General features: G+C 37.1%; 1 protein-coding gene and 1 long non-coding RNA gene across 4 annotated transcripts in view; both read right to left on the bottom strand.

Moving 5' to 3' along the window:
• LOC126726566 (50S ribosomal protein HLP, mitochondrial-like) overlaps positions 1-24,446 on the bottom strand; it is a 94,063-nt gene that overhangs the window by 16,683 nt on the left and 52,934 nt on the right. The gene's annotated exons all lie outside the window — the stretch shown is intronic.
• Positions 360-5,940, bottom strand: LOC126726567 (uncharacterized). 2 transcript variants are annotated; one of them, XR_007655994.1, is made up of 4 exons: positions 4,835-5,940; positions 4,419-4,589; positions 1,466-1,572; positions 360-761 (listed from the first exon to the last, which is right to left on the bottom strand). It is a non-coding gene; the product is annotated as an uncharacterized LOC126726567 (long non-coding RNA). The 2 variants fall into 2 exon arrangements; XR_007655993.1 differs by having other exon boundaries at positions 4,419-5,940.

Raw genomic sequence — 24,446 nt, 5'->3', positions numbered from 1 at the left:
TTTCCTATTCCACTGTACTTGGCATAACTTACGTCAACCATTTCCTATTCCACTATACTTGGCATAAATGGATAGTAGTGGTAATGAAAAAAGGGCAGCATGCTCCTATGCTTATGGACTATGGAAAAGTAGGATAAGGCAGCATGCTCCTGTGCTTATGGAAGTCATACAAGTACAAATTGTGCATGTACTAGAAATGAGTGAGGCTGGCCTGTTCAGCCAAGTTCCTAAATAGTATGGAGGCTGGCCTGACAAACTTACACCACAATTCTTATGCATCCTGTACATGAGAATTGCTATATATAACTTGATGGAGTGCAGAATATTTAAAAACAAAGCACCTAAATTCTTGCCTGCAATTACAAAATTCTAGGAACTCTTTCAAATTTCAATGCTTAGCCCTCAATTCAGTCCTCCCATACATCCATAAACCTGGGCAGAAAGCAGGGAGGAGGAGTAAAGAATACAAATTACAAATTCAGTCCTCAATTCAGTCCCTAATTCTTGCTCTTATATCTGATATTTAAAGGAAGTAATACTATCTACAACCAATAGAAAATGCAAATTACAAGAGTCTGCTTAAAAGAGTACAAAATAACATGACATGATACAGTCATGTGTCTTTACAATCTCATCCCATCCAGCAATCATGGTCCCAACAGACAGACCCATTCCACGGTAAGAGTACAGAATGTTTGCCAACAGCTTTGATGCCCCTGTGACTGAAATTCTGCGCTTGTTTGCCAATCCGTGCAATCGCACTAAATAATGCCAAGAAAGTGTCAATTAGGCAGTGACCAAAAGAAGGAAAACACATAATATTGGGTTGTAAAGGTTCCATATACTACTTATCAAAAACAAAGGTTCCATATACTAAAAAAGTGGGCACTGCCTGTGATGACATATTCACAACAGGGCATGCCAGGAGTTCAAACTATTTTCTATGGTTAGCATATGGTTTCTTAATTGGGCATTGGGTTAGCCACCACCTAAAAGATTAAGTAAAATGCATAACTGGCTTTGCATAAACAATCAAATTAGAAGTGACTATTTAACAAATCACACTCTTTTTCCATTTTGGGAGGGATTATTATTATTTCTGCCACTTCAATTATCCATCTTCAAAAAGAACTAAGGAATAAGTGTCATAATGAAAATAAGTAATTTTTTTTTTTAGTCAAGATAACCCAGTATGTAGAAACCACCACCACTACACCAAGTTCTAGCTGCGTAATGTACATGCAAAGCATTGAGACATCACCTTCACTACACTAAAAAGGTTCGCTTAACACATTGGACTTTTCCTGATAACATCAACACCACAAAGTATACAGCATAAAGCTAACGATACTAACATATCATAATTGTTATACACTCACAGACTCAAAATTAATTGTAGCCAACATGCCTGAAAAAAATACATTCTAAATATGGGGAAAACAGCATAAACATTTTATTAAATTACCTTAATGCCCAGATTTCTGTGCCAAAATTGATAGTCAGCAGCTCCTCCAGCCATAGTGCCAAGCATGTAAGGATTGATTTCAATGATTTTCTTTACAGACTGTGATGCTGATAAGATAAGGAAGGAAAGAGTAAATGCAACATGCCATTTCACCCATCGCAAAACACAGCAGGAAAGACAGATCAGGATAAGAGAAGAGAGGCGGTGTCCTCACTAAAGGGCGGCCACTTTAGACAATGCAATTGAACACTACGATTACTGTTACTTACAACATTAATCGGTCAATTATCTCAAAAAAGAACACATACAGGCTACTCCAGTTAAACTAACAAAGGAAAATTTCTAATACCAAGCGCAGTGTGATCAGTAATGTACATTCATAACAAGCATCTTCATTTAGTTTAATCCTATAATCAGTGAGCCATATGGTTCCATGTATGAAATAAAATCCATTTTGTTTCCATCAAATTGGATGACTTTTTTTCTAGTCCACAGAACTGGCAGGATAAAAAACAATGCAATATTTGAACTAGAGACTCTTTAGAACAGATATTACATTGGCTGCTAACCTATATCAATAATTAATGTCATACCATACAATGTCATAAATACCACTGGATGGTCATATTCAAATACCACTGGATGGTCATACCACAGAATACAAAAATTAATCGTATACATAAAACAATAGCACTCTATAAGTTGACAAGAGCTAAAGCACTTTTTACCACCATTACAAAAAGAAATAGAATTAAAGCCCATATTATGTTGCAGTCTTCTATTTTAGCGAAACCCACCCCACTTTTATAACCCAGTATATTTTTTCTTTTTATCTCATGTTTGTCCAAGCATGTTCCAAAAGCTAAACCCATCAAGTCACACAAGTTTGTCACTGACCCCCTGCTCCAGTCAAAACCATCTCAGGTGAGCTATAGACCTGCAGTGTAAAATTGCACCCAGTCTGCCAATAAATGCTTCACAAGGAAAGATGATTATGACTAACAAGGAAAGATAGTTGAGGAAATTTTTGGGTTAATGAATGTTAGGCTGAGTTAGTTGAGGCAAAATAAGAAGTAGGGCATGTGCTGTGGAGCAGAAAGTCTTGAATTAATGTGATTAGTCTTGCAAAATCACATTAATAATAATATATGATTAATAAGGATCCTTTCCACTAAAAGGACATAAAGGGTTATCCATTTCAATGGATCTATTCAACAAAATCTTGTTTCCCTTGGTAATCTTACATCTCCACCAAAAAAGCAAATCCCAACATTTTCAAGTGTCAAAATAAATATAAAAATCATTAAGCAATTAAATATGTGAGCAAATATCAAAACCGTGCTATTTTAGATATTAAAGTATATGATTTGGCTTTATGCATTGTGTACACATTGTAAAAGATTCCCCCCCTTGTTTCTTCGGACTAAAGCCTAGGAAACTAAGCTCACCAAATTGTTCATGTTGTCACTAAGGCCTAATTCCAATAGTTTATTATTCTATTCATATAGTTCTACATATGCTTGCCAGCTTAAGAGATAGACAAATAAATTAGCAAAAAAAACTATAAAGATTGGGGTTGGGGAGGGGGGGGGGGGGGGGGAGGGGGAGAAAAAAACAATTGAGCCAACACAGAAAATGTAATGTCTATAGGAAATACTCTTTTGCGCCACAGAATCAAAGCATGATATCCAACAAGGTGTGTAGAAAACTAAGTACCAAATTTATAGGTAAAACCAATTTCAATTGTTAACTTGATGCCAAATCCTGTAATCATTACAAGTGTGTTAATATACCATTCGCTAGAAAGTCCACAAAAATTGGTTGATCAATAATAGCCATAACAACTGAAAGGGTTCTTTTCTGTTTAATAAAATTTATCCTGGCATATCAAAACATTACTTTTAAGTCTGCAACAATAGGAAAGAAAACAAAACACAATGTTGTCTTAATCTTTCCACAAATTACATAGAAAACAAACTTTCCAACATCAAGTAAAACTAAGCTCTTAAAGAAATTAGCTGTGTCAGCCACCCATATAGAATTCCAAGGTATGTAGTCTTGACAAGATGACTGATCGGTAAATGTATGATAATAAGTTCCCTGCCATTTTCGCTGGCCAATTCCTTCTTTAGAATAAAATATTTAAAAACATTATTTTGTTTTTAAATAAAGATATCCTGTTTATGAAAAGTGTTGGGGTATGCATCTGTAAAAGACCAGTATTTTTTTCTCTGAATTTTAGTATTGTATTAAAAAAGGGTAGAACTTCAAGGACCATTCCAATTACTCCAAAATATAAATAAAATAGAACTTATGCGAACCATATAAATGGCATAAAACGTTTTGGTTTTAAGTGTTGTAATAATTTTGGAGTCTGATCTCCAAAAGACTCCAAAACTTTTGGAGTTGTATTAAAAAAAAAAAGATTTAAGAATCTGTGAAAAAAAAAATTTGGAGTCTGATGTATGTTGTTCTATCAATCCTGTTAATAATTTTTGCACTAAAGGACCACTATCTAAATGGAGGAAGTATAAACAGGAAACCAGAATGCAACGGGGAAACTAAAAATGGAGACTGCAACCAATTTGCATTTTGAATCACAAATCTGTGGAAAAGTTTTTAAAAAAAAAATTGAAGTTTTGTTGTATAATCAGATTCATAGAATTGAAGTCCATAGAATTCAGATTTGATTTATGAACAAACCTACACAATAATTTTGATGCATGACTCGTATCTAATACTCAAAATTCAAAAATTGCAGATCGGTAACCCAAAAAAAAAAAGCTAAATTGAAATACATGCAGATCAGATGCATGCCGCCACTACAAAAACAGAATTAGCAGAGAATATGAAATCAAAAGGCAAAATCTAAACAGATTCAAAATCAATAACACCCAGAAAGAAACGAAAAGCAAAACCCAGATAGGAAAAGGGAAAAAGGAAAGAACTTTACAAAGCAGTCATCGTCAATTGTGTAGATATACTTCTTCTTGGACACCATGTAGCCAAAGCAACGACGAGCAGAGTCTTTGAAGGAAATGCAAGAAGCTTTAGGACCCAGAATCCTGTTGATATCTTTGCGGTTGGAGAGTTCATAATCGAAGCCTTCAAGGACTTTGATGACCTTCAAAATGCAACGAGAAATTTTTATGGGTTCGGGTTTGTGCTTTGTGAGAGTGATAGGGCTGAAGGGGAAAGAGAAAATGAGAACAGAGAAAAAGATGGGGAGGAAAGCCTTTCGCAGGTAACAAAACAGTTTGATATTGAGTGATGGAAGTGGGTGATGGTGTCAAACAATGTATGTATTTTTAAGTGATGGATTATGAGTGATGAGTGATGAAAAAAATAAAAAACCAAACAAGGCCTGACCATTGAGTCTATATCATTCCTAGTTGCCATATATCCATCCCATCAGTCTTGAAATTTGGCAGAAGTGCACGAGCAATGTATAAAACACAGAAAAATGAACTTCTTTGCCAAATCTTTACTCTTCTTCACAAAAGAAGTGATCTCTTCTTTCCTCAAGCTTCTTCTTGAGTACCTGGGTTATTTCAGTATAGACTCGGGGAAAAGATACTAGTTGCTCAAAGCCTAGTTGGCGTGCAACAAAAGGACTATATATCTCTAGCCAAAAACAAGTAAATCTCAAGTTTGGAGAATGTTGGCGTATATGGCTCGAGTCTTATCATCATCTGCCATAGAATATAGGGTCTTAAATTCCAAGAACCCAAATTTCATTTCATTGAAAGGCTTGAAATCTACAATATTGTAGGTTCTACCATATTTGGAGAATTATCAAACCACTGTTTGAATGACGGAATGTCCTAGAACTTGTCGTATCTGGCATGGCATCGGACCAATGCTGTCCATAGGAGTTGGACTCATCTTTGGAAATAGGTGTATGCCCAAAGCTGAACAAACCATAAATGACCCCCTAGGATATTACATTACATGGAGAAGCACAAGCCAATACCATAGCTCTGCTGTAAACATCAGCCGGAAACATAGGGCCCATCGCTACTCAAATTCCTTGTGCTTGAGCTCAAGCAATTAGCACATAGGTGGAAATAATCCTCCTCGAAGTAATTTTGAACAATGATCTACAGAGCCACAAGAGGTAAAACGAACACTCTTCATTGTACAAAATGGAGCCCAAGCCATGAACTCGTTTTGCAACAAATAAAAGCGCAATTGCTTCTTTTGGGCAGGTGAATAAATGCGAAAACTTAAAAGAAGTTAAGTGTGCAGGAGGAAGGCACGTCAGGGCAAAGACATCTTTGATAGTGAGTGTCATGACTCATGAAACCTTCAGAAAAGTGAAAACAAGCGTCAAAGCTCAAGAAGGAGGAAGAGCCTTCTTCCCCCTAATTTCAAGAAGCAAGACATTGGGGGTGAAAACTTTCTGGTCAGCAGAAATGGTTTTCATGATCTGAGCAGCCACATCGCAATCCTTAATGGGTTCACTCGAAGCAGGATTGCTCATTCAAAGCTGAAATTTCTAATTTAAAAAATTGCACTTTTTGAAAAAGTGATATTTTTAAAAAGTGAGTTTACTTCAGCTTTTTAAAATTAAATTTTTTGAAAAAGTGTGATACGAAGAAGTGTTTTTTAAAAAAACTTAATGTTTGATAAAAGTTGTTAAAAAATATTTTTTTTTTAAAAGTTAAGTGTTTAGTTAGCACTTATAAAAATAACTATTTGAGTGGTAAATTACGAAAAAAGACAATGTACATATAAAGTATTGTGAAAGTATTGTGAAAATACTTTCTAAAAAATTATTCTAAAAAGTACTTTCTAAATTTTTTTTCTCACTAATATTAATTAATAATAACCTATCACTTAAAATTTATTGTGAAAATATTATGAAAATATTGTGATAATATTTCTCAATTTTAATTCATCATTCTTTATTTTATCTTTCCGTTATTTCTTTACTTTTTTTTTTATCCATATTTCCTTCCTTTTTTCTTTTTTCTCCATCTTTTTTCTCCTTCACACACGTACCTTTCTCTTTCTCTTTCTCTTTTTCTTTTTTTTTCTTTTTTTTTTTCCCTCCACACACATACCCTTCTCTTTTTCTTTTTCTTTTTTTTTTCCTCTTTTTTTTCCCTCCACACACGTACCCTTCTCTTTTTTTTTTTTTTTTCCTACCACTTCCTCCAGCTCAAGAACATTCTAGTTTCATTCCACAGAGCTCTTTTTTTTTTCTTCTTCCTTTCTCTCTTTTTTCTTTCCACTTTGTCTGCAAGTTTCTTTCCCTCTATCCCATCAAAACACACAAACTTAAAGGTCACACACACCACACCATTTGATTCTCATCAAACGAAGATAGAGGGGGAAATCGCCAAGGGAGGAATGGGTCAGATCAGTGCCTGATCTCTGCCTTCACCGTCGCCTGTCATCCTCCCCACTACTGCTTGATCTCTTCCCCACTGCCAACAACATGCGGTAGAAATGGGTCAGATCAATTTTTTTTTTTTTTTTTTTTTGGTTTTGATTTCATTATTGGGTTCCTTTGTAATAAAATGTTTGGGCAATTTGGTAATTGAAGACAGACTCTCAAAAGTAATATTTATAAACGTGAAATGGCTTTTGCAAAAGCTTAGCTTCGGTGTATTGTGTTAAAAGTTCAGTTTTTTCACACTTGTAAAAGTTACGTTTTACAAAAAGTAGCTTTTAATAGTCTCACCAAACGCATGATTTATTTATTTGGATTCAAAAAGTGCTTTTTGCCTCCAAAAAGTGCAACCTAACGGGCACATAAACAATTAAAGAAAGTAAAAAGTAATGCTCATGGATAATTAATGACATTCACATTTTAGCTCATGAATCATCGAGAATCACAGAATATTTGGTAAAATGCTATTGTCAATTGACCAAAAAAGAAACATTTAGAATCTACTACACTATTAATTACAAGATTTTCTGATTAGGTTTTAACTTTTTGCGTATTAAAATATCCTCACACAAATTAGTTAAAAGAATAATTTACTATTCTTAAGTTTTAGAATTTTTTCTTTATCTTTTCCATTCGGTTTAAAATTCAGGATACTATCTCTATCTCATTTTTAAATAGTATTTCATGTTACCTTATCTCTTTCTTTTTTTTAAAAAAAATATACGGTTATTTATATATCATTTTTAAACATTATAATACTAAACAAAATAAATAAATAAGAGCATTATTACATGCGCAAAGCGCATGTGATGAGACTAGTTTTAAATTAATTTTGAATTATAGTGGTGGTTTCTCTTAGACATTTTGTCGTCGAATAAAACATTTGAAAGTCAAATCTTGACCATACCAAAAACCAATTGATATCTTAGCCTAATAATAAAGAAGCAGTTGAATAAGAGATTTGGATGGAGTTCAAACTCCATCTATACCAAAAACCAATTGTTGTTTTATTTTGATAATAAAAAACAGTCATTGTAGGATGAACACCATTAGTTGAATATCTATCATATTTGTAGGGGGCTTGGGCCTGTATAATCTATGCTGGCTCGCTTAACTTCGGCCCAAGATTAGCCTGAGTAGCCAAGGCGAGCCTAGAAGATTAAAGTGGGCCCAAATCCTGTTGAGGTAAGCCCAGCCCAACGATACGTATGTTAGGGCTTAGAAATTATCGTTCGGGGGAATTCCACGGTGTTCGGCCCACTACCGACCGATGAGACGGTGGGAAATTGACAATGAAATGATTAAATTCAAGTCGATGCCCAAGAATTGTCAGTGCCTTTAGAGAGTTCGATGTTGAACGCCATTTGGTGCCTGGAACAAGTTTCAAGAGAATCTTCAAAAGATATGATTGTTTCTTGGGATTCTGAGTAAAAGTGGGATTGCAGGGAAACTGGTAAAAAAGTAATGATTTGAACCCCACTAAGGAGAGACTATATAATAGGGGTGAGGGTAGACAATTGGAGTTGGTTGGGAAAAACTGGGGGAAAGAGGGAAAAGAAGAGAAAACAGAGCAAGTGAGAGTGAGAAAGGGGGAAGTTAGATCAAAGGGGAAAGGGATAGGGGTGTTGGTTCAAAAACTCACAGAGATAACAGAAATTTGACTGTCCAGGTTGTGTTTGAAGCCATAATCCGTAGGATTGTCAGGAAACCCACTAATAAATAATTTGGGAACCTAAATCCTTTGTCCAGAAAAGTAACATTCACAGGTTCGGGTACCACAGTATCTATCCCAAAAAATTTACTCTCTCACAAATCATCTCAATTGGACTCACCACAACACAAAAGGAAAAAGAGGGATCCTAAATTTTTGGGTAAAAATCTTGGTGCCCTTAACCTTATTGTTAGTGGACAGCCATTCACTTTTGATTTTTAGAAGGTACAAAAGATTCATTTGCCTGTTAGAGTATGTTAATATGGTTCTTGCCTATGAGCTACAAAAAATTTTCGGCATAGGGCAAAATGTCAAAATGTCAAAATGATTGCGCATGGATAGTGGTGAAGCCAGGAAGTCCAAGTTAAAAAGATCGAGGATTTTCAAATCCCAGGAATAACAAAGGAAATCCCAAGTTGAAGTGCAATTTTACAATTCTTTTAGGAACCTTCAAGAATCAAGGTTCTATATCACATAGGCAAGAAGAGAACATTATTAAGGAATTTTTTACAATTCTTTTATGATTTTATACTTCTTGAGTTTTTTTTTTTTTTTTTTTTTTTGTTAAAGGGGAATACTGCATTAACTAGCCATAAAAGGCGAAGTGTTGGCTACAAGCCTTAAGGAGTACAAGCCAAGAGCATCAGAATTTAAAATAATACAAAGATCTTCCAAAATAGGAGTGTCCAAAACAACAAAATTCCCATCAAGGGTGCAGCCTCCTTTGACAAGATAATCCGCGCATCTATTCGCTTCCTGAAAGACATGGCAGTCTAGTTATTTCTTTTACTTTGTACCCAAAAAATAATTTTAAGCAATTACTTAATTGGCCAATTTGGGAAGCAGTAGTTGGCAACTTGGGCACACCCTCTAATTTGGCAAAATATGCTACTTTGGTTTTGGAGTGGTACCAATTTCCTAATTCATTTTTTCCTCTCTTTTTGTAAAGACCAAACTGTCTTGCTTGTTTTTTTTTATAACAATAAATCTGATCGTACAAAAAAAAAAGCTCAATTATTGAGATGATATGTTATGATTGATGTTTAATAAAATGTGAAATACTATAAGTTAAGAGTCTTATAGCTCAAATGATAACTTTTAAAAAAAATGAAAATATCAATATTTAATTAAATCTCTCTTCCCCAATTATCTAATTACAATTTAAGAAAAGTAAGACAATATTAAAATGATATTGTACAATTCACAATTTAACATCTCAACATATGATAACGAAAACTTTGGAAAGATTATGTCCTTGACCATGTTCTGTTTTTTATTTTTTATTTTATTTTTTTATTATTATTATTTTTTTTGAGATCACAATGATCTGTTTCTAAAGATTAAAAATTAAGTCATAGTTGAAAAGTCTTGGGTCTTTGTACCTTTATTTTTCTGGAGAAAATAGACCAACGAAAAAGACTAGTGCTCTTTATGAGAAGGCAAAATTATATATAATTCTTTAAGTTCTGCTTATCTCTCTCTCTCTCTCTCTCTCTCTCTCTCTCTCTCTATATATATATATATATATATATATATATTAGACTCATTATACGCACTTTGTGCATGCAATAATGCTTTTTTTTTTCTTTTTTTCTTTTAGTGTTATAATGCTTAAAAGTGATATATAAATAACCATGTGTAATTTTTTTTTTTAAAGAAGGAAATGTAAGGTAATATGGAATAATGTTTAAAAATGAGATAGAGAACCGTAAGAAATTGAAATCCAATGGGACATTTGAATTTATTGATTGGGATAAGAATTATGATAAGTAAAAAAATTTGAGATTTGAGCAAAAGAAAGATGATATACATTAGTGTGGATGAATGAGTATTTGTGATAACTATACAGAATTTGGATAACAAAAATTTTGGAATGTTTTAAAGATTTTAAGGAAAAAAAAAAAACTATTGAAATTTCAAGATAAGAATGAGTAGATTTTATGTAGGGCAATGTGTGTGTGTGTGTGTGTGTTTTTTTGGAAGAAGTAATTTTGTATTTTTTTTTTTTATGAAGATAATTGAAGTAGTTGAGTTCAAATAGATAACAAATACAGGTAGGAATAAGAAATTTGAGTACAAATAGGTGGTGAGAATAACGATTTTTCTTTTTTCTTTTTTACATGAGATATAGTATTACTGTTTTAACATTTTTTCTTTTTGTAAGAAAAAAATTAATCTAAAAGGTATGTTATTTTAGAATTTATATGAGAATATTTTGATATATCAAAAATTGAAGATGAAACAGGAAAATCTTCTTATTAATATTAATAGTATAGATAGATAATTCTTTTAAGTATTGTATTTTAGTTTTTCCAATTATATTCAAGCATGTAGTTGTATTAATATTAACAAATGTTGTCAAATAATATTGTTTTTTCTAATGAAGATTAATTCAACTATGTGACATATTAACCACTTTTCAATCAATACAATCATATGATTAAATTTAAATTAGATAAGATAAAATCGTACTTAAATTTTGGTCCTTAAAAGAAAGTGTCTTCACTCTAGGGTTTAAGTACTTAAATTAAACTAGATTTGTGAATTCTAGTATACTCAATTAATAAAATCTTTTACCATCGAATAAGAGATCAACGGAACAATTCTCATAATTTGAAATTATATCTCAGAGAAAAAGAAAAAAAAAAAAAAAAAAAAAGGACTTCATTCGAAAAAAGGACACTCCTTAAGTCCTTGACGCCACAACTTTCCTGGATCCTTGTATGTAAATATAAAAAAAGAGAAGAACCATGAGAACACTGTGAAGGGCTGAGAGCTTTGCTCTTAAAAAAAAATCCCACGTTGCCATTTGCAACATCATCGTCAAATAATGGTACTACGGCCAAAATATCTGTACGACAGAGTGATTGCTTCATTGAAAATTCTATAAAGTTCTAGGGTATTTGAAAAATATTGAATTTCTGCAATCATACACCTAAGAAAAATTTGTGAAGTCAATTACAAGTATTTTTTAAAAAAATTAAAAAAAAAAAAAAAAAAAAAAAAAAAAAAGAAGAAGAAGAAGAAGAAGAAGAGAGAACTCTTTGAAAATTTTCAAATGAAAAAAAAAAAAAAAAAAAAAAAAAAAAAAAAACAACTAAGTGTGCTTTTGTTTATTTATTTTAAATGTGGTCCTAAAACAAAACGAAATACCTTTTTCTTTTTTTCTTTTTCTAGTTTCTACTCTGAAAAGTGGTCCCAAAAACAAAATTCACTTCCCACGTTACACATTCCCAAATCCCAACTCTCATTCCCTTGCTCCTGCTATTCCTTCCCGAACCCTTTCCTAAGAATTATTGTTGGAAGCCTAAGTAGTTGTTTACGAGAGCTTATTTAATTTTGGTTAAAATGTAAAATTCACATTTTATGTCTTGTCAAAATTTATTTCAGTACTCTTTTAACTTTACTATCATTTATTTAAGTCTTCTAAGGTTTTTTTTTTTTTTTTTTTTTTAATTTTTTTTAAAGGCAAGTCCTCTAAGTTTCAAGTGTATGCAATTAAGACATATCCATCAATTTTTGTTAAATGTTACAGTTAATTGTTCAATTTTTCAATTTTTTTCTTCATATTTTTTAAATTAAAAAATCTAATTAATGATTGAAAAATATATTCTAGAATTTTTAAAAAAATAATAATAAAAGTTGATAAAGAGGTCTTGATTGAATAAACTTAAAAATTAGATGACCGATATGAATGAACGCAAAATTAAAGGACTTGAATGAATTATGATGAAACTTAGAGTGTAAATTTTGCAATTTAGCCTTTAGTTTATTTAGTTTATATGTAACTTTTTAAAATTGTATTTACTTAGACAGTTATATTTTAGTCCTAACTCTAACTTATTTTTTAAGTACAATAATCTAATGAAAAATACCCTCACAAACGAAAGAGGGAAAAAGAGAAAAATAAAGTGAGGGAACAAACTAAGAAATAATAAAAATTGTGGTGGTAAGTAAAAATAAAAAATCTAAACACATAGTTGGTGCAGGGCTAAAGAATTGGTGAATAAATTAAGGCTGAAATACATATTTGGTCCATAAAGTTCGTCCACAAAGCATTTTTGGTACTTGAAGTTGTAAAAACAAGCTCTATTACTCATTCCATCAACTTCTATTTAGTTATTTTCGAAGGAAAAAAATTCTATTAGTTTCTTTACTTTATGTATCTTTTTTTTTTTTACAGTACTTTCTGTATCTAATGGGGCAGTGGCTTGACAACATTTTTATAATTAAAAAACAAGTTTTTTTTTTTTTTTTCCAAGTTTTATTTGGATAACAATTAACAACCGCGTTATTTATTGTCACACCAAGGTAGACCTTAGCAATCGTATCTTAATAAGGACCATGCATGGAAGAGATCTCCTTAGCAGCAAACTACTTCTCCTCACCTTTGTAATTGACCAGAATCATGAGGGGTTATCAGTTATCACCACCAGGACCAGGAATGACCTTAATTGAATGGCCAAAGCTTCATGCCACTCTAGATATATAGAGGTATCACTGCATCACTGACTCTATTACCAATCAAATTCTTAGCATCGGTGAAGTGTGAACCCCAGCAAATAATTTACCCATAAAGCAGCTTTATTTATGTTTTTAACACAGGAACAAATTGTTCACTTCTTATCTCTCCCTCCCTTACTAGTTTCGATTCAATTTAGGGATTAATTGATTTGGGGAAAGACCCAAATAAAATCTAGCTTATTTATGATTTGTAAATTGTAAAATTTAATTTTTTTTAAATGATTAAAAAAGTTCGTCTTGTCGCTTTTTCTTTAGAATAGTAAGTATTTTAATATACACATAACACTTGGAGAGAGAAGAAGATCTTAAAGAAATTAACAGTGCTGTATATCCAAAATGACCTAATTTTTGGATAAACAATACAAGCTTTAAACCTCTTTAATTTACACTCATTTTCTGATGTGAGATTAACCCAATATTTTTTATTTTGAGAATACTAAATATTTTAATACTCATACATACACACGGGAAGAGGTGAGAAGGTCTTAAAAAAACTGACAGTGGTGTATATCTAAAAGGGTCAGATCGTCATGTCACCTAAAGATGCTATTTTATTACTTTATTAGAAACATAGGCAAAGAAACTAATAGGAGTTAACAAAATGAATACTTATGTTGTTATGCATATGAATAGCTATTTGATTGTTTCGTTTGATTTTTTTTTTTTTTTTTTTCTATTTCATGGAAATTGGAATTGTTATTCATTTAAGGAATAGTTTTATGCATATGCAATAGCTATTGAATCGTTTTGGTTTGATTTTTCTTACATGATTGAATAATTATTCCTTAAATTGAGGAATAACTATTTTTCTCTAAAAGGGTTGTATAGGGTCCTTGGGCTCTGAAGTTCACTATTTGTTCATATATTAGGCCTGTGACTCAAGCCGAGAACGAAGATCTGCCCGAGGAGGAGATGTCTTTGTCAGAGAAGATTGCACTGATGAATAGAATGTGGGGTTTGGTCCTAAAGGCTCTGGAGAGTGCGCCGAGGATGAAAACTTCCTTGGCCGAAGTCCTAGAAAATGGATCAACAGCAAGGATGACAACCCCTGAAATTCATTTGGGGCAGACGAGCACTGCAGAAATATAAGATAAGGATGAGCCCCAAAATATCTGGGGAGAAAGCTGCTACCTCCGCATTAAATGCGCTGCAGCTAATCCTTTGGCCGCATTAATGTAGAAGTGATACCTAAACAGTATATTTTAGTCTTACAGCTACTACTTGAAGACTTATGAGTAGGGCTGATGGGACAAGTATTAGCCCTAACCATCTAACATACAGATGGACGGTGGAGGTGAAAAGTGAGGAGAGTATAAAAGAGGAAGGGGAGAACAAGAGAGGGGAATCAGAAATTTGTGAGAAGAAATATTGTAGCAATCCACAATCAAATTTGTAACACTATCTAAGAACATTATATTAAAATTATTGTCCTCGGATTTCACCGAGGACGTTCTTTCTTCATTCCATAATTGTTCATTTTTATCTTTTTGTCATCAAGCCTATCTATATCGTTGTTTGATCAGCTAAAGCCTAGTTTTCCAACCCATTCCTCTACAAATTCATTGTTTTAGGTTTCTTGGGCCTAAGTCCATCCACGTGCTGGGATAGGAACTCAAGTCTAGTCTTTACAAAATGCGCTGTCTGTGGGAATTACTGGTGTGATAGTGAGTTAGACGCTGAACAATGGTAGGATCAGGTCCAAATCTAACAGAATCTATGGGCTCTCAGCATCAAGATCATTTCTGTGAACTTGAATGAAAGAGAGATCAGGAGGGAAGTGTGTGCACTACACACACCAGTAAGAGTCAGTTTTGAGGTAAGAACTATATCTCTCATGAGGAAAATGCCAGAAACATGCAAAAGGAGATTGATCACCTAAAGAGAAGCTTACGCCATGAACGTAGAAGGCGAGCTCCCTCCAATTTTGACTACTCTTCCGATGATGAGGAGGATCAAGACTATAGGCAAAGGTCAAGAACTCCCCCCAGTGAATCCTTCTTGTATGACGAAGATTACTGCCGTAGATGCAAAAACAACAACTTATCTTCGAGAGACTTGGTAAATGATGCTATGAATAAAGCACTCAACCAAGTTTCTAAATCACCCTTCACCCGCTGGATTGAGGAAGGAAGATTTCCTCGGTGGTTCACTCAACCCACTTTCACCTTGTATAATGGCAGAACGAACCTTATTGAACATGTTAGCCACTTTAATCAAAAGATGGCGGTACATTCTAAGAACGAAGCCTTGATGTGCAAGGTTTTTCCGTCCAGTCTGGGGCATATAGCGATGAGGTGGTTTGATGGTCTGAGGGTAGGATCCATCAGTTCCTTTAAAGAGCTCACCCGAACGTTTGGGTCCCACTTTATTACGTGCAGTAAAGCGCCTTGTCCTTTGGCTTCTTTGCTATCTCTATCCATGAGAGAGGGTGAAACTCTGAAAACATACTCGGACTAATATTGGGAGATGTTTAACGAGATAGCAGAGAGTGATTTTAAGGATGTGGCCATCAGTACTTTTAAGCTTGGCTTGCCTGCAGAGCATGGTTTAAGGAAGTCTTTAACGGGGAAACCTATCACCAATATACGTCAGCTCATGGAGCGAATTGAAAAGTATAAGAGGGTTGAGAAAGACCAGATGCAAGATAAAGGGAAGGATAAGGTTATCCCTCAGGAGAGAAGGAATTTCAAGTCTGAATGTTACAATAGTAACAAACCTCGGCAAGATTTTTTCGGACAATCTGGACCTGCAGCCCCACAAATAGTAAACACTGTGTTTCAAGAACCGGTGCATTAGGTCTTAGAGAAGATCAAGAATGAGCCGTATTTTAAATGGCCGAACAAGATGATTGGAGATCCTTCAAGGCGTAACCAAAGCCTCCATTGCCAGTATCATTAGGACAGAGGACATACCACTGAAGATTGTCGAACATTGTGGAACCATTTGGAATAATTGGTTAAGGAAGGTAAGCTGCAACAATTTCTGTACCGACCCAATGGACAGGGAGACTAGTCAAGGTCACAGGGCCAGGGGAGTGCTTCTTCAAGGCCCCCATTGGGCACAATCAATGTTATATTTGCTGCACCTAGAAGGACTGGCTCTCAACTTGCCAAGGTGATGTCTGTGGCTAGGTCGCTAGCTGAGGACCAAAACTCTGAGCCAAAGAGAGCTAGAGTAGAGATCCGACCTTCATTAAGTTTCTCAGATGAAGACAAGATTGGCAGTATCCAACCACATGGTGATGCTTTAGTGGTCACCCTTCGGATATGGGGTACAATGTGAAGAGAGTAATGGTGGATCAAGGCAATTGTGTAAAATTCATGTATCCTGACCTGTACAAAGGATTGAACTTGAAACCTAAAGACCTGACAGCTTACGATTCGCCTCTGATGGGTTTTGATGGAAAACTTGTTGCCCCGAAGGGTCAAATTAGGTAACCAGTGTAAGCCAATGCAGAAGTGGTGGAAGTGGATTTCATAGTGGTGGATGCATACTCCCCCTACACGGCCATTGTTGCGAGACCTTGGTTTCACACCTTGGGTGCCGTTTCTTCAACTCTACATCAGAAGGTTAAGTATCTGTCCAGAGACCGGGTTGAGGAACTAGTAGGGAACCAAACTTTGGCTAGGTAGTGCCTCGTGTCTACAATTTTGCATCAACCAGCAGCTGAGTCCTCGGCCATAGTCAAATAAGGTTTATAGCAGTCAATGTTTCCGGAATTACCAATGAGGGAGCTTGCCGAGGATGCCAAATGTAAGGATTTGGAGAAATTCCCCATTGTTGACGATCTAGAAAAGTTTTTTCATGTTGGGGCTCAACTTCCATCTTGGGAGAAGGAAGAGTTGGTAGTTTTTCTTAAGAACAACATTGATGTATTTGCTTGAAATGCTTACGAGGCTCCAAGAGTGGACCCGAGCTTCATTTGCCATCATCTGAATGTCAATCCATCTATCATCCCCAGGAAACAACCACCACAGTGTTCATCCAAGAAACATTCTGATGCAGTAAAGGATAAGGTGATGAAACTTAAACGAGCTGGGGCTATTAAGGAGGTTTTTTACTATGAATGGTTGGCTAACACCATAGTGGTTAATAAGAAAATGGGAAAGTGGCGTGTATGCGTAGATTATACAGACTTGAACAAAGCCTGCCCAAAGGACCCTTTCCCTATGCCTTGGATTGATCAGTTAATGGACGCCACTGTGGGCCACCCTCGAATGAGCTTTTTGGATACCTTTCAAGGGTATCATCAAATACCTCTAGCCTTGGACAATCAAGAGAGGACATCTTTTGTTACCCCTGTAGGAAACTATCATTACAAAGTGATGCCCTTTGGTTTGAAGAATGCAGAGGCTACCTACCAAAGGATGATGACCAGGATGTTTGAACCACAATTAGGAAAAACCATTGAGATTTATATTGATGATACGGTAGTAAAAAGCAAGGGAGAGTCCAAGCATGTTAGTGATCTCGAGAATATTTTTGATATCTTGAGGAAGCACAAACTATGACTTAACGCTTCCAAGTGTTCTTTTGGTGTCGAGTTTGGCAAGTTTTTGGGCTACATGGTCACATACCACGAAATTGAAGTCAATCTTGACCAGATTAAGGAGATCAACAACCTACAACCGCCTCAGAATTCGAAAGATGTCCAGAAGCTTACAGGAATGACCGCTGCCCTGAACCAGTTCATTTCTCGATCAGCTAATAGGTGTAGACCTTTCTTTAATTGTTAAATAAGTGGAAAAAGTTTGAATGGACTTATGAATGTGCTCGGGCTTTCCAGCAGTTGAAAGAATACCTTTCTCGGCCACCAATTATGTCAATGCCTGAGATGGATGAGGTTCTGTTTGCTTACCTTGCCGTGGCCACTCATGCGATAAGTCTAGTTTTGATTCATGTCAACTGTGGTGTGCAAAAACCAGTCTATTACATAAACAAATCATTACATGAAGTTGAGGTCCGGTACTTACCACTAGAGAAGGCTATTTTAGCAGTAGTGCATGGCACACGTAAGCTCCCCCACTATTTCCAATCACACACGGTTGTTATTTTGACTCAACTACTGCTCAGATCCCTACTTCTTAGTGCTGATGACACAGGGAGAATTGCGAAGTGGGGCATGATCCTAGGGCTTTTGATATCAAGTATATGCCTTGCACTTCGGTCAAAGGTTCGGTCCTCGCTGATTTGGTAGCCGAGTTCGTCGAGACCCTATCAGAAGATAAATTAGAAGAGTAAAACATGGATGAAAAATCAGTTGGCATAATCTCCTTGGGAAAACCTTTGTCCTGGAAGGTTTACGTTGATGGTGCAGCTAACTACAGAGGATCTAGAGTGGGGCTAGTCCTAGCATCCCCAGAAAGGATCACAATCAAGAAGTCCTTGAGATTGGGATTCTCGACTACAAACAATGAGGCTGAGTACGAAGCTCTATTAGTGGGGATGACCATGGTTCAGAAAATGGATGGAAAGTCAGTGGAGATGTTCTTTGATTCAAGACTAGTGGTAGGCCAAGTCCAAAGGGAGTTGGAGGCAAGGGATCCCAGAATGCAGGAGTATTTGAGCCAGGTTAGACACTTGCAATCTAGATTTGAGTCTTTTGCTTTATCACAAGTTCCTAGAAGTAGGAATGCACATGCGAATTCTCTTGCCACACTGGCAACCTCTTCGGCACAAGACTTACCCTGGGTAATCCTTGTGGAAGACTTACACAAACCTTCCAAAGAGGTAAGGAATGTGATTCAGGTTCATTAAGTCAGGGTGGGGCATAGCTGGATGGACCCTATTGCATTATTCCTTAAAGAAGATGTTTTGCCCGAGAATAAATCCGAGGCTGACATGATGCGAAGAAAAGCACCTCGATTTTGGTTATCTAAGGACCAAAAACTGTATAAAAGATCTTTTTCTGGCCCGTATCTGTTATACATGCACCCTGAAGCAGTGGAGCTGCTCCTAGAAGAATTGCACAAAGGAATTTGTGGAAGCCACATGGGAGGTAGATTTCTCTCTTATAGGACCTTCACACAAGGCTATTGGTGGCCAAACATGCAAAGGGAAGCTCAAGACTATGTAAAGAAGTGTGATTAATGCCAAAGATTTGCACCAAACATCCACCAACTTGGAGGAGTCCTTAATCCCTTGACCAGCCTTTGGCCTTTCGCTCAGTGGGGCTTAGATATTATGGGGTCTTTTCTTAAGGCAGCAGGGAATAAGAGATATTTGTTAGTCGGCACAGATTATTTCACTAAATGGGTCGAAGCTGAACCCCTGTCAAACATTAGGGATGTGGACGCCAAAAAATTTGTTTGGAAGAATATTGTCAAACAGTTCGGGATTCCTCACACTCTCATCTCGGATAACGGGCTTCAATTTGATAGTAAAACCTTTAGGAGGTACTGCTGCGATCTTGGAATAAAGAATAGGTATTCCACTCCGGCCTATCCACAAGGAAATGGACAGGCCAAGGCTATCAACAAAGTTATAGTGAGTGGACTCAAAAAAAGACTAGACAACGCAAAAGGGAAATGGGTAGAAGAATTGCCGCACGTCCTTTGGACTTACCGGACTACACCTCGTAGATCTACTGGAGAGATACCTTGCTCAATGACCTATGATGCCAAAGTTGTCATCCCTTTGGAGATTGGTTTCCCCACACTTAGAACAAGTTCTTTCGCTCCAGGCGACAACGATGGGCTGTTGGAAAAAAGCCCAGATTTAATTAAAGAACAGAGAGAAAATGCCAAGGTCCAATCAGCTTATTATCAACACAAGCTCAAACAAAAATACGATGCTAACGTGAAGCTAAGGCCGCTGGCACCTGGAGATTTGGTTCTAAGAAAAGTTATAGGGACTGCCAAGAACTCAACATGGGGGAAGTTGGGACCTAACTGGGAAGGGCCCTATCGTATTACATCAGTGGCCGGGATTGGTGCTTATTATCTAGAAGATCTAGAAGAAAGGGTCGTACCACACCTCTGGAATGTATATAACCTAAGGAGATATTATTATTAATGGGGATTCTCTTCACTTCATTTTGGGTTTGTTATATTGCTTGTCATGTGTTTTGGACATCTATCTAAGTATCAAACTAAACCTTGGCCATACCTGGCTCCTCGGACCACATGCCTTGGGAAAATTGATAACTTTATTCATTATTCTAAGTATTAAACAAAACCTTAGCTATGCCTGGTTTCTCGAACTATCTGCTTTGGGAAAATTAATACTCATTGGCATCTATCTAAGTATCAAACTGAACCTTGGCCATGCTTGGCCCCTCGAACCACATGCCTTAGGGAAATTGATAACTTTATTCATTATTCTAAGTATTAAACAGAACCTTAGCTATGCCTGGTTCCTCAGACCATCTGCTTTGGGAAAATTAATACTCATTGGCATCTATCTAAGTATCAAACTGAACTTTGGTCATGCCTGACTCCTCGGACCACATGCCCTGGGAAAATTGATAACTTTATTCATTATTCTAAGTATTAAATAGAACCTTAGCTAAGCCTGGTTACTCGGACCTCTGCCTTAAGAAAGTAAACACGTCTTGACCATTACCTAAGTGACTAAGCATGACATAATCTAGGTACAGTTACAATGGTCTCAATTACATGTTCATGAGCATCACTTAAAGCATTTGCAGGCATACCCATGTCTGTATGAAAGTGGTCTGCCACTCAGCTCCTATAAAGTTATTTTTAAGTAAGGCAAGTTGCAATTTTAAAACTTATGCTCACGTCACAATGTTGAGTAAGCTTTTCAAAAACATTAAGTAGGGTCGAGGTGTTTAACTTAGCAGATTCAATTTGTTTTAATATTGATCATATTTTTGCGTAAGGTACGTGTTGTTACATAGTCGGATTGGTCACTCAAGATATATTCCATCACAACAAGCAAAATCATAAAAAGAAAATTTGCAACTTCCATTAAAGTTTAGGCCTCTAACAAAGGCAGTTAAATAACAAGGAAAAGATACAATTATTTTTTCATCTTTATTACAAGTTTTTCCTTCACATCTTTAGGAGGCTGGGTATTCGCTGCTATGAGGGGTACTTGAGCCTTATCCTTAAGGTCCACTTTTGGGGGTATGGCAAGGGTTGCCAATACCAACTCCATGCTCTGGGAAGTTTCTTTTTCTTTGAGGAAATCCCCTTGAACAGTTGGCACTAAGTCAGCGCCTTGGACTATACCTTGGTTGGCATCCCCAGCTTTTGTAGGGTCATCAGCCTGCTCCCCACCCTCAGAAGAAGTATTAGCTGCAGGAAGGGCTCTGGGTGGACTTCCTTGGGCTTCAGCTGCTTCCGAGGGTGCCGGGTCGGCCTTAGAATCCGAAGAGCTCACAAGGCGTATGGCTGGTGGGTAGTAGACACTTTCTGCCTTCTTGAGCATGGAAGAGGCCTCAACCCCAGCCTAGTTAAGGGCTTCTTACCATGTCTGGGCGCAGTAAGTTCTGCAAACGGCAAGGACCTCAGCCCTAAGGGTGTCCTCAGTCTCAGCCACGCCTACGTTATAGCCATGCTACTCTGCTTCATCTTTGGCTTTTTCTGCCTCCTCTCGGGCTTTCTCAGTGAGACCTCTAGCCTTCTCGACCTCTTCCAGTTTCTTTTTTGATGCAGTAATTTGAGTTTTGGAAGAGGCCAGGTTGTCCTCAGGAGTACGCAGTAGCAACCTCTGACTTTCAACTTGTTTTTCAACACTCTCTAGGGATGTCGTCGCATACTTCCTCTCCTTCTCCTCCTCCTACAACTTCCTCTTAAGCTCCTGGATACTATTCTCGGCCACATAAAGGGCGTCCACAGTAGCGTTACACCTCCCTTTTTCCTCCTTCATCTGTCAATGGCAAGAGTTGGCTATCTCTTCAGCCCAGAAAGATGCTTGAACAGCCTGCCAAGGAAAGAAATTAGAATCAGAAGGGGAAAGTGAAGAGAATAAGTTAGAAAGAAAGGAGGGGAACGTACCATAGCCAGATATCTTTTGAGACTGAGAAAAACCTCATGTCTCGTAGCTCGCCATGTCCTTAGGGAGCAGCAAAACTTGCTCCACTACGTTGGCCACGTAATTGGCTACTCCTCCTTGAAAATTGCGAATTGAGGCCTTAGCAAGGAGAGGTTCTCCATTCAGCATTGGGGCAGGGAGCCAGGCTGAAGGCCCAATTTGGGGGTCGCTCCTCTTCTCGGCAACCCTTTCATTGCCCCTCTGCCCCATTTTGGCTTGTTTGGACGCCCTTTGAACCTCGTTCTCGCGGCGGGGAAGGGTTTGTCCAGCTCCCATCACCTCCTTCCCTTTTGACTCTTTCTTCCTCTTCAGTTCTGCTGCTTGAGAGGGCAAGGTAGGTGGAGGAGTGGGAATCCTAGCCTGGGATGGAGTGGGAAGTTTAGCCTAGGCAGCCTTCCCAGGTGCATCCCTCCCAGGTTGAGACTCTATTAAATCAAGCAAACTGGACTTTGGTTTGCGTTGTATCCCCATCTCATCGATTATTGGTGAGAATGAAGGGCCGAGATCAGGATTTGAAACTTTCGGGGACAATACTTGATTGAAAACTTCAAACTCATCCTCGGAATTGGCTACTTCTACCAGTTCTTCTTCTTGTATACTGGGGGGGTAAGATGAAGTGGCTGCACTAGTTGTCTATTGTAGCGACAAGGCCCCTACTGTTGGTATACCTATAGGAATGGGGGTTGTAATTTCTTCGATCTCTACTTTTGGACCAAGAAGAAGCAAAATTGGAGCAGCTACGCTTATCTGATGTAGGTAGGGGTCTCTAGCCCTTATGACGCACTTCGGAGCTTGGAAGCTAGACAAGATCGGCGCGTATCCGAGGATCAAATGAACCGCTCGTAACTGGTCGTCCGAATTCACAAATACCTCGGCCTTAAGGATTTTGTCTAGGCTATCCTTGTTGACTAGGTTGAAATTCAGTTCAGCAGTGCGTCTGTCTGCAAATCCATCAATGAAATAAAATTTTGTCAGATATAAAAAATACAGTAAATCAAAGAAAGGACTTGTAAATGAATACCCTAGGCTAAGTACCCCACCTAGTTTTGCTTCCTTCGTTAGGCAAGGGAGACCATCACTCTACTCCCCTAACAAGATCAGGAATTCTTTATTCAGCCCCTTGTTGGATTCGGGGAGGCATTAAATGAGCCTAACCTCGGGATACCTTGATTTCAAGTAGTATCCGTGTCCCTTTAGGCGGTGAAGGTTATAGACTCAATTGACATCATAGTGGGTTAGACCAAAACCCATCTTTTCGTTGAGGGCATCCACGGAGCCTAGGATCCTAAACACATTAGGGGCACACTAAGTGGGAGCCAACCTATGAGCTCTAAGGTAGTCTCTAGTGACTCTACCCATGGGGATTTTCATCCCTCCTTCTATGAATGCAATCATCGGGATCACTACCTCCCCGACTTGCCTATCCTCATGCCATTGACTCTCACCACAGTATCTAATTACTACTCCTAAAGGGATATTATAACGCGCCCTAAAGCTTTCTATCCCCTCCTTGGAATCTACTAAATTCTTAAATCTACCCATTCCTAGAAAAGGCTAGGAAAACTAAAGAGATTAAGAAAGAAAATTAGAACCGAGGAGAAAAAGAAAGAGCGTGAAGAAAAGAGGAGGATGTAGAAAATTAAAGAGCAAAAGTTTAAGAAGACTTACGATAAGAGTAAGGGTATTCTTGGACAGGTCCTTAATATTTGTAAGGGCTCAGAAAGGTTGAAAAAGTGTGCAAGTTCAAGGTATGAGAGCTAGAACGAAATGAATGCTAAAGTGAGGAAAAAAGTTAATTTAATAAGTATTTATACCGAAGAGAGAGCAGAGAGTGGGAAAGTTCCCGCTCAATTCCCAACAAAACCCTCAACCTTATGATTCACATCATGCCGTAGAACGTGGGGGACAAAGAGCCACCAGAATTTAATAAGGACGTGCCTCGAATGCTGCAGCGCTAGAAGACCATCTTGGGCAAACAGAAAGGTGTCTTCATAAGCAAAGGAAGAGTGAAATAGGCACGGAGCTAATTTAGAGACATCGAAATCCTCCTTTCTTCCCAAGGAGCCAGAAAGGGGAATCTCGAGGGGCTATTGTAGGGTCCTTGGGCCCGGAAGTTCACTATTTGTTCATATATTGGGCCTATGGCCCAAGCCAAGAACGAAGATTTGCTCAAGGAGGAGATGTCTTTGTCAGAGAAGATTGCACTAATGAATAGAAGGTGGGGTTTGGTCCTAAAGGCTCCGGAGAGTGTGCCGAGGATGAAAACATCCTTGGCCAGACTTGGTCGAGGTCCTAGAAAATTGATCGACAGCAAGGATGACAACCCCTGAAATTCATTTGGGGTGGAC

Source organism: Quercus robur, chromosome 5 (assembly GCF_932294415.1).
Source record: "Quercus robur chromosome 5, dhQueRobu3.1, whole genome shotgun sequence".
In the NCBI taxonomy this organism is placed as follows: domain Eukaryota; kingdom Viridiplantae; phylum Streptophyta; class Magnoliopsida; order Fagales; family Fagaceae; genus Quercus; species Quercus robur.
The sequence above is the reverse complement of the archived record's forward strand: the minus strand, read 5'-3'. Positions and strand labels throughout refer to the sequence as shown.